Source organism: Bubalus kerabau, chromosome 4, assembly GCF_029407905.1.
Source record: "Bubalus kerabau isolate K-KA32 ecotype Philippines breed swamp buffalo chromosome 4, PCC_UOA_SB_1v2, whole genome shotgun sequence".
NCBI lineage: Eukaryota > Metazoa > Chordata > Mammalia > Artiodactyla > Bovidae > Bubalus > Bubalus kerabau.
In genome coordinates, this window is record NC_073627.1 from 157,281,206 (window position 1) to 157,291,051 (window position 9,846).

Consider the following 9,846-nt stretch of genomic DNA (forward strand, 5'->3'; position numbering starts at 1 on the left):
GAGTCTTCTCCTCTATCTCTGTTGGCTCCTGTGGGTCTCTCCCTCCCAGGATGGGCCTGAAACATCACTCCTAGCCTGTCTTCATCCTTCACCATCTCTCCTTCAGGGAGTGGATGGTTTTTGCTCCTTTTTTCTCTTCCCTTCCCATAGGTGTTTGTTTATGAATGAGGAATATTAGCTCTTTGCAAGTGTAATCATTTTGCCTTTTCTCTACTTTCCTCCCAGCTTGAAGAAACATGAACGGTGAGCTTGACGGCCTCAGCTGTCCCAGCCCACCCTGCCCCTGCAGCCAGTCTGAGGGGCTTCTTTGTACCTTTTCCTGGTTTAACTCCTTTTCTTAGTAGCAGGTGATAGGAAGAGGACCATTTGTGAGAATCCTCAGGAAATGTTCACCCACTTCTCCCTTTCCTGGTTTAACTCCTTTTCTTAGTAGCAGGTGATAGGAAGAGGACCATTTGTGAGAATCCTCAGGAAATGTTCACCCACTTCTCCCTTATTTGGGGGAATGTTCTAAGGTTGGAAACCCCTCCATGGAGAAGGAAATGGCAACCCACTCCAATATTCTTGCCTGGGAAATCCCATGGACAGAGGAGCCTGGCAGGCTGCAGTCCATGGGGTCGCAAAAGAGTCGGACACAAATTAAAGACAAACAACAACAACAAAGAGGCTTATTGGTTTCATTGATCTTTTAAAAGAAAAAAAGAGAAAGAAACTCCTCCAAACCAAGCCCAGAAGCTTCTCCAAACTGAGCCAGCTGCTCTCTTTCTTTCTCTGGCCATCACTTTTCAGAGACAATGGTTCTCAGTCAACCTTTCTCCTCACTGGCTGGCTGATGATAAATTGTGTGTGTGTGTTTCTCATGTTCTGGTCAATGGCTATTGGTAGAGGTGACCCAGCCACCTGGGTGGATAATATCTTCAAGAGTTATTTATTCTTTTCTCCAGAAGTGCCATGGTCTCCCTCGCCCATGGAAGAGGTTCAGTGTACCAGTCACATGATGGTGACATGAGTTAAAAGTAGCTGTGTCCTTGGAGGGACCCCTTTCTCATGTCCAGGTTGACAAAGATGCAGCACTGCCTGTGCTTTCTTCGCCTTTCTTCGTTCTCCCATCTTCCTTACCCTTTTCTTCAAAGGAAAATAGAGAAACTCAATTATGCAGTAAATACAACACAGAATGAGACTGGAGCCTCAAATTCAGTTTATATTACCTCGGGGAAGAAAACAGTCCTAGGGAAGAATCCCCCAAAGGAAAATGAGCTGTGGTTGTTCCTCTACTCAATGAAGAAGTGAAGGAATTGTCTGGGTCCCTTTTGTGAGCAACTATGTCATATCTTGGTATCAAAATGAGGTCAGATTATATTTGCTTCTTCAGATGACCCAGTGCTCACTTGAAAAATCACGATATGGAGACCCATGGAGACAACCACAGCCTTGCTGTGAGTCTTAGCAAGGAAGAACTCCAATCTTCACAAACCCATCACCACAAGACAGACACATAATACAAAGCAGGCCCAGGGTGTAGATCCATGATTATGGAACAACAAGCACATGGGTTCTTTTCTGGAACTGAGCCTCCACACTCCTCCTTGAGCTGAGGTGAAAAATTGAACAACAATCAAATGTTTGTCCATGGTAACAAGGGTGCAAGGCTGCTGGAGTCGAAGAGATGGTGTTCATTTTTAATAATTATGTGAAGTTTTTCTTCAACATGTGCAAAATTAGGAAAAATTAGTTAGCACAGAGTATCGCCATGAAGCTGATGTTGAAAATAAGAGTAACTCTGCTCCGTGCTTTGCTTGTGGTAAATATTTACTTTGTGAGTTTTTCAGTTTCAGGGACATGAGATGATGCCCCGAGACACTCAGCAATCACTTTCAGAAACGGGTTTCTACTGAATAATTTTACTCATACCAATTCACTCTGCAAATTTTTTTGAAGTATAATAAATAATAAGTCATTGCTTAAGTGACAGAAAACTCTGCAGTTGACAGGGGACCATATGGTGGTTACAAGGCAGAATTTAAAATTTTTAAAGGACAAAATGCTCATATTCATGTAGAGCAATTAATTACAGGACCGAGAACCATCTGCTGTGACTCACGAGTGCCCCCAGGCATTAATACAATCCCAAGTTTCAACTTGGTTTTTCTTGGTCCCATATTCCAAGCAGAGGAAATACCTTTTCCATAACTTTCTGATTACTTATTAATGTTATCATAATGTTTTTGCCACATTGCTGTTTCTCTGTCCTTGGCTTAAAGATGGTGTGCTGGGTGCCTGTTGATGTTCTTTAGCTTGTTTGCAGGCTTTCTTCCTCTCTGTGTTAGCTTCTCTGTCCCAGTTTGAAGCCAAGTTTGGGGGTTCCCTCTGACTTTTGGATTTTCTAGCATCTTTTAGTGTCCCCTGGGAAGAGGCAGGGAATGGAAGAAGAATCATGCTGTGTTAGGCACAGTTTTCCATAATATATTGCACAAGAGCAGGTGTTAAAAGAGATGTTGAAATTTGTATCTTTCCTGGGCAAGTTGTACCGATTCTATTTCTCTTCGGAGAACAATTCTCAAATCCCAAGCATTTATCATCTCAGCTTTAATCGCCCCAGTACCATATTGTTCTCCTCAGAGAGAGACATGTAAGCTAAAAATGCAAAGTCAAAACAAAAAGAAGTGCCGGATGGGAGTTAAGCAATCAATGTAATGCATCTGGTACCACATAGGAAATGGACCATATGGGTCATTCAGGTGAGGGGAGGTGCTCATTGTAACCTCACCTAAATAACGATGGATTCCTGCTTTATTTTAGCCACAGGAATTTAAAAAATATTTTCTAAGGCACCACCTTCCTGTTATTAACATAATAAATCACAATGAATAAGCTTGTATTTATATCTAAAGAAAGGGCTTGAGCTAATTTACATGTGCCCCCACAGCTCTCGAGAAAGTCTTAGATCTCCCTGCTAAGCTGCTAAGTCACTTCAGTCATATCTGACTCTGTGCGACCCCATAGACAGAAGCCCACCAGGCTCCGCCGTCCCTGGGATTCTCCAGGCAAGAACACTGGAGTGGGTTGCCATTTCTTTCTCCAATGCATGAAAGTGAAAAGTGAAGGTGAAGTCGCTCAGTCGTGTCCAACTCTTCGCGACCCCATGGACTGCAGCCCACCAGGCTCCTCCATCCATGGGCTTTTCCAAGCAAGAGTACTGGAGTGGGGTGCCATTTAAAAGTAATTCATCCATCTTCCACTTACCAACAGATAAGCTTCTGTTTTCTTGACAAAACAATAGGGGTCTGTAACAGCTTTCTACTGTAACACCTGAGTTGAATAGTTGTGACAGACTGCATGGCCCAGGAAACCAAAAGCACCTACTGTCTAAACTTTTACGGAACAAGTTTGCCTGCTCCTGCTTTTAAGGGCTCAGTTGAGAAAATTTAAATTCCACTCTTGAGTGATGATTGCAAGCCCAAGACTTATTATCTCCTAAACATACTTTTAAACATTTTTCCTACTGTACCCAAAACATCAAAGATTCCTATCATTTGAATTGGGAGGAAACTTCCAAATCATCCATTGACTTGCCCTTGTTTACAGCTGGGGGAAAATGAAGTCTATGTGAGAAGACTTTCTTGAGACCCATCCATCTGCCACAAATTTTATCTTTCCTACTTTCTACCCAGCTTCAAGTTCTGCAAGAATTAGTCTTACCAGTGACTCCAAAATTGAAAGGCAGGGCAACATTTCCACTAATGCATTTGGACTGGACACCTGTTTATTAGTGGGAAAGACAAGATACAACCCAACCTGGTAAGACTGTGTCTGTGGATATTCTCCCCACTGTAGCTCATAGCAGCTCCCTATTCCACGGACACAAATGGCCATTAGTGCTCCCCCACTTCACCATCATTTGGACTATCTCTAATAAACCAGATTTTATTAATAATTTTTAAAAAATTTTAGATGCTGATGAGAAATAATTTCATTAAGTGGGGCCTGTGATATTTCTGTGGTGTATTTGTTTAACTAATGGACATTATTTTTTAGGAAAGTTTTAGGTTTACAGCGGAGAAGGCAATGGCACCCCACTCCAGTACTCTTTCCTGGAGAATCCCGTGGACAGAGGAGCCTGGAGGGCTGCAGTCCATGGGGTCTCTATGAGTCGGACACGACTGAGTGACTTCATTTTCACTTTTCACTTTCATGCATTGGAGAAGGAAATGGCAACCCACTCCAGTGTTCTTGCCTGGAGAATCCCAGGGACGGCAGAGCCTGGTCGGCCGCTGTCTATGGGGTCGCACAGAGTCGGACACGACTGAAGCAACTTAGCAGCAGTAGCAGCAGTAGGTTTACAGAAAAAAAAAAATGAGCAGAAACTACAGAGACATCTTACATTCTCCGTTCACCCTCTGCCCTCGGTTTTTCCTATTAACGTCTTGCTTTGTTGTGGTATGTTTGCTACAATTGATGAATCAATATTCATTCATTATTATTAGCTAAAGTCCATAGTTTACTTCAGGATTGACTCTTTGTATTGTATGGTTTTTTGAGTTTTGCCAACTGCATAAAGTCATGTACTCACCATTATAGTATCACAGAATAATTTTAATGCCCTAAAAATCCTGTGCTCCATCTATTCATCCCTCCTTTCCCTATCCCCAAACTTTTGCAGCCCCTAATCTTTTCACTGTCTCTGGGTCTCCTGCATTGCAGGCAGATTCTTTACCATCTGAGCCACCAGGGAGACCTTAAAAATCTTTAACCTTTGACAAAGATCAATTGACTATATCTGTGTAGGTCTATTTCTAAGCTCTCTGTTCTGTTCTGCTGATTGGTTTGTCTATTCTTTTGCCAATACCATGCTGTCTTGATTACTGTAACTTTCATAGTAAGACTTGGAGTAAATACAGTTCTCTGACTTTGTTTTGCTGCTGCTGCTGCTAAGTCGCTTCAGTCGTGTCTGACTCTGTGCGACCCCATAGACGGCAGCCCACCAGGCTCCCCCGTCCCTGGGATTCTCCAGGCAAGAACACTGGAGTGAGTTGCCATTTCCTCCTCCAATGCATGAAAGTGAAAAAATAAAGTGAAGTTGCTCAGTCGTGACTTTGTTTTAGGTCTTCAATATTATTTTGGCCACTCTAGGCCTTTTTGCCTTTTGTTATAGACTTTCCTCTATTTCTTTGCACTGATGACTGAGGAAGGCTTTCTTATCTTTCCTTGCTATTCTTTGGAACTCTGCATTCAAATGGGTATATCTTTCCTTTTCTCCCTTGCTTTTCACTTTTTTTCTTTTCACAGCTATTTGTAGGGCCTCCTCAGGCAGCCGTTTGCTTTTTTGCATTTTTTTTTTTCTTGGGGATGGTCTTGATCCCTGTCTCCTGTACAATGTCATAAACCTCCATCCATAGTTCATCAGGCACTCTATCAGACCTAGTCCCTTAAATCTATTTCTCATTTCCACTGTATAATTGTAAGGGATTTGATTTAGGCCATACCTGAATGATCTAGTGATTTTCCCTACTTTCTTCAATTTAAGTCTGAATTTGGCAATAAGGAGTTTATAATCTGAGCCACAGTCATCTCCAGGTCTTGTTTTTTGCTGACAGTATAGAGTTTCTCCATCTTTGGCTGCAAAGAATATAATCCATCTGATTTTGGTGTTGGCCATCTGGTGATGTCCATGTGTAGAGTTTTCTCTTGTGTTGTTGGAAGAGGGTGTTTGCTATGACCAGTGCGTTCTCTTGGCAAAACTCTATTTGTCTTTGTCCTGCTTCATTCTGTACTCCACGGCCAAATTTGCCTGTTCCTCCAGGTGTTTCTTGACTTCCTACTTTTGCATTCCAGTCCCCTATAATGAGGACATTTTTTGGGTGTTAGTTCTAAAAGGTCTTGTAGGTCTTCATGCTTCTGCAACTGCTAAGTCGCTTCAGTCGTGTCCTACTCTGTGCGACCCCATAGACAGCAGCCCACCAGGCTCCTCTGTCCATTGGATTCTCCAGGCAAGAACACTGGAGTGGGTTGCCATTTCCTCCTCCAATGCATGAAAGTGAAAAGTCAAAGTGAAGTCGCTCAGTCGTGTCCGACTCCTAGCGACCCCATGGACTGCAGCCCACCAGGCTCCTCCACCCAATGGGATTTTCCAGGCAAGAGTACTGGAGTGGGGTGCCATTGCCTTCTCCAGTAGGTCTTCATAGAACTGTTCAATTTCAGCTTCTTCAGCATTACTAGTTGGAACATAGACTTGGATTACAGTGATGGTGAATGGTTTGCCTTGGAAATGAACAGAGATCATTCTGTCATTTTTGAGATTGCATCCAAGTACTGCATTTCAGACTCTTTTTTGACTATGATGGCTACTCCATTTCTTCTAAGGGATTCTTGCCCACCGTAGCAGATATAATGGTCATCTGAGTTAAATTCACCCATTTCAGTCCATTTTAGTTCGCTGATTCCTAAAATGTCGACATTCACTCATCTACAATATACTATCATCTACAATATACTATCAGAGCAATATATGATGATAAATATCATAAAAATAACAGTGTGTACCCTTTAAGCTAAGGTCTACACTATTTGAATTCTAAATGCATCTCCTACACATTAGTTAACATTCTTAAAAATTGAAAAAATTTTTTAAATTTATCTGTTCCAACAGCCTATCAGAATCTCAATGAGTATTTAGCAGGAGTAAATGTAAGATGCAATTAAAAGAATTAATAAAAGAATTAATCCAAGCAGAAAATAGAATTCACATCAGATATTTCAAGTTGAGAAACTTTTGAACACAGTGGCTCTCAACCCTGGCCACCCATCAGAATTACTTGAGAACTTTCAAATTCCCCATGTCTAGTAATAGGAACCAGGCCCTATTCCAATGGCTGCCGAAGTTGAAAAACCATATATTAATGAAGAGACTACCAGTAAAAGTATAGGCAAGGTTAAGGTAACTGAACAGGGATGTTGATAAAGAAACTTAAATTTAATAAAAAAGAGTAACTAACTCAAGGTTACAGAGACAGTAATGGCTGAACTGAGATCCACAGATTCTTATTATCTACTTCATGGTGCCTTCCAAAATGAGTTTTTCTCTAGAATAAAATGTCATGTTTGACCAAGCCTGAAGTTAAAACACCTTAAAGGTAAGCAAATGATGTTCCTCTTTTTAAAAACAAGACTAAATGAACTAAGGTCAAAGTTCTCTTTGTCTTCTCAAATGAGTTATAGCCTGAAATAAAACCTGTCTGGTTTCCATGAATAATATCAGACATATAATGCTTTCTCCTTTCCTCCTCATTTTGCAAATAAAATCCTGTCTGAACTTTTCTGGAAACAAATTAAATGGACACCAGAATGACAAACATTATATCTGCTAATGTGTGCTCTGAAGAAGAGGACCCATTGTGTCTGGGGGAGTGCGTCAGGAGGATGGGAGGAGATGCTGATCTTTGGTCAGAGCAAAAAGCCAAAGTCATGGATTTGAAGAGCTCTGTCTCTTCCATCACTATGGAGATAACCAGTACATCCTAGCTTTACCTCTTAGCTAAGAACTTAGTGCAAATATATTTTTAATTAATTTATTATTTGTTGTTACGTATATATGTGTGCTCAGTCACTTAGTCATATCTGACTCTTTGCAACTCCATGGACTTTAGCCTGCCAGGCTCCTCTGTCCATGGAATTTTCCAGGCAAGAATATTGGAGTGGGTTGCCATTTCCTTTTCCAGGGGATCTTCCCAACCCTGGGATCGAACCCGCATCTCTTGCATTGGAAGGCATGTTCCTTACCACTGCTGCTGCTAAGTCGCTTCAGTCGTGTCCAACTCTGTGTGACCCCAGAGACGGCAGCCCACCAGGCTTCCCCGTCCCTGGGATACTCCAGGCAAGAACACTGGAGTGGGTTGCCATTTCCTTCTCCAATGCAGGAAAGTGAAAAGTGAAAGTGAAGTCGCTCAGTCGTGTCCAACTCCTAGCGATCCCATGGGCTGCAGCCTACCAGGCTCCTCTGTCCATGGGATTTTCCAGGCAAAAGTACTGGAGTGGGGTGCCATTGCCTTACCACTAGCACCACCTATTAACTAGATTATAAGACTTCAAGAGCTTCTGAGACTACCAGATGCCTCTTAAAATGAAGTGGTCACCTGCTTTTGTGTAATAGAGGTAGCATTTGTCTTTAAAATTCTTTACACTTTTCATCATTCCTTTCCATGTATTACCTAACTCCCAAGTACTTTCAATTTTCCACATATTGCCTGTCCTCATACTGTTTATGCTGACACCCCTTCCCGCTGCAGAAGGAAAGATAAAATTGGTAAGTATCTTTGGGTGTGGTGTGCACTCTGCAGCTCACTGCAGTCTCCATAGCTACCTATTAATGTTTTATCTATTTAGATTATCCATCTAGATGCCAAAGACATTTAAGAGTGTGTCTCTTATCCTGCCTTGGCCAATTCCCAAGTATAGAGTATGGAAATCAGCAGATGTCTGTGTGTGTGTGTGTGTGTGTGTGTGTGTGTGTGTGTTTTGTTTTGGGATTTTATTGTTGCTTGTTTTGCTAAGCAGAATTTTTTAAATTAGTTTGAATGTTTATACTTTTATGACCACAGACTATTAACATAGTCCTTACCCTCACATATCATTTCAGACCCTGTAGATTATGATGATATCTAAATAATACATACATATTCATAAATAAAATTCATGTGTGACACTTTATATGGAAAGTTCCCAAATGTACCTAAATCAGATAAGTTGAGACAGTTTTTAGTATGTGGAAAATGTCATGAAATCGTGTCTGATAAAAACTATCAGACAGAAGATGGCAGAGTAGAAAGACCCTGAGCTCACCTCCTTTCATGGGCACAACAAAATCACAGCTACTTGAGAAACACATCACTGAAAAAGACTGGAACCTACCAGAAAAGAGCTACAAATAAAGAAAATATATAAAGAAGGAACCACAATGAAACAGGTAGGACCAGCAGAGATGTGATACAGTCAAGTCCCATGTACCAGAGTAGGCAACCCACAAACCAAAGAATGATTATGACTGCAGAGGTTTTCCCCAAGGAGTGAGAGGTCTGAGCCCCATGTCGTCTTCCTAGCCCAGCAGTCTTGCACTGGGAAGATGAGCCCCCAGAGTGTTTGACTTTGAAGGCTAGTGGGGCTTACCTTCAGGAGTGCCAAAGGGACTTCTTCACTCTTCAAGGGTGTGCACAAAGTTTCACATGATCTAGGACCCAGGAAAGAAGCAGTAATTTGATAGCAGCCTGGGTCAGACCTACATGCTCATCTTGGAGAGTCTCCGTGAAAGGCTACAGGCAACTGGCGCTCACTCTGGGGACGTGGATACTGGTGGAGCTGGGGAGCTCATTCTATGAGATGGATGCTGGTTCTGGCAAGTGCCATTTTGGAATCCTCCCTCTAGCTTATTAGCACCAGGACTCAGCCCCACTCTGGCCCAAAAACCTGCAGGCACCAGAGCTGGGATGCCTGAAGTGAAGTGCAAGTCACTCAGTCATGTCTGCCTCTTGGCGACCCATGGACTGTAGAGTTCATGGAATTCTCTAGGCCAGAATACTGAAGTGGGTAGCCATTCCCTTCTCCAGGGGATCTTCCCAACTCAGGGACTGAACCCAGGTCTTCTGCCTTGCAGGCGGATTCTTTACCAGCTGAGCCACCTGCTTAAAGCCAAGCAACTAGCTGGATGGGGCACAGCCTGCCTAGCAGCAGACAGGCTGTTTTAAGACCCCTGAGTCCACAGCTGCTGCTCTACAGAGCCCTGCCCACCAGAGGGCCTGGGATCCAGCTCCATCCACAAGTGGGCAGGCATCAGCCCCAATCCCCTGAGCCCTCATT

At 42.6% G+C, this 9,846-nt stretch overlaps 1 long non-coding RNA gene across 1 annotated transcript; it reads right to left on the bottom strand.

Annotated features, from left to right (window-relative positions):
• Positions 1-900: 900 nt before the first annotated feature.
• On the bottom strand, positions 901-9,225 carry LOC129651708 (uncharacterized). The gene is made up of 3 exons (XR_008714283.1): positions 9,160-9,225; positions 2,180-2,403; positions 901-1,125 (listed from the first exon to the last, which is right to left on the bottom strand). It is a non-coding gene; the product is annotated as an uncharacterized LOC129651708 (long non-coding RNA).
• Positions 9,226-9,846: the final 621 nt, after the last annotated feature.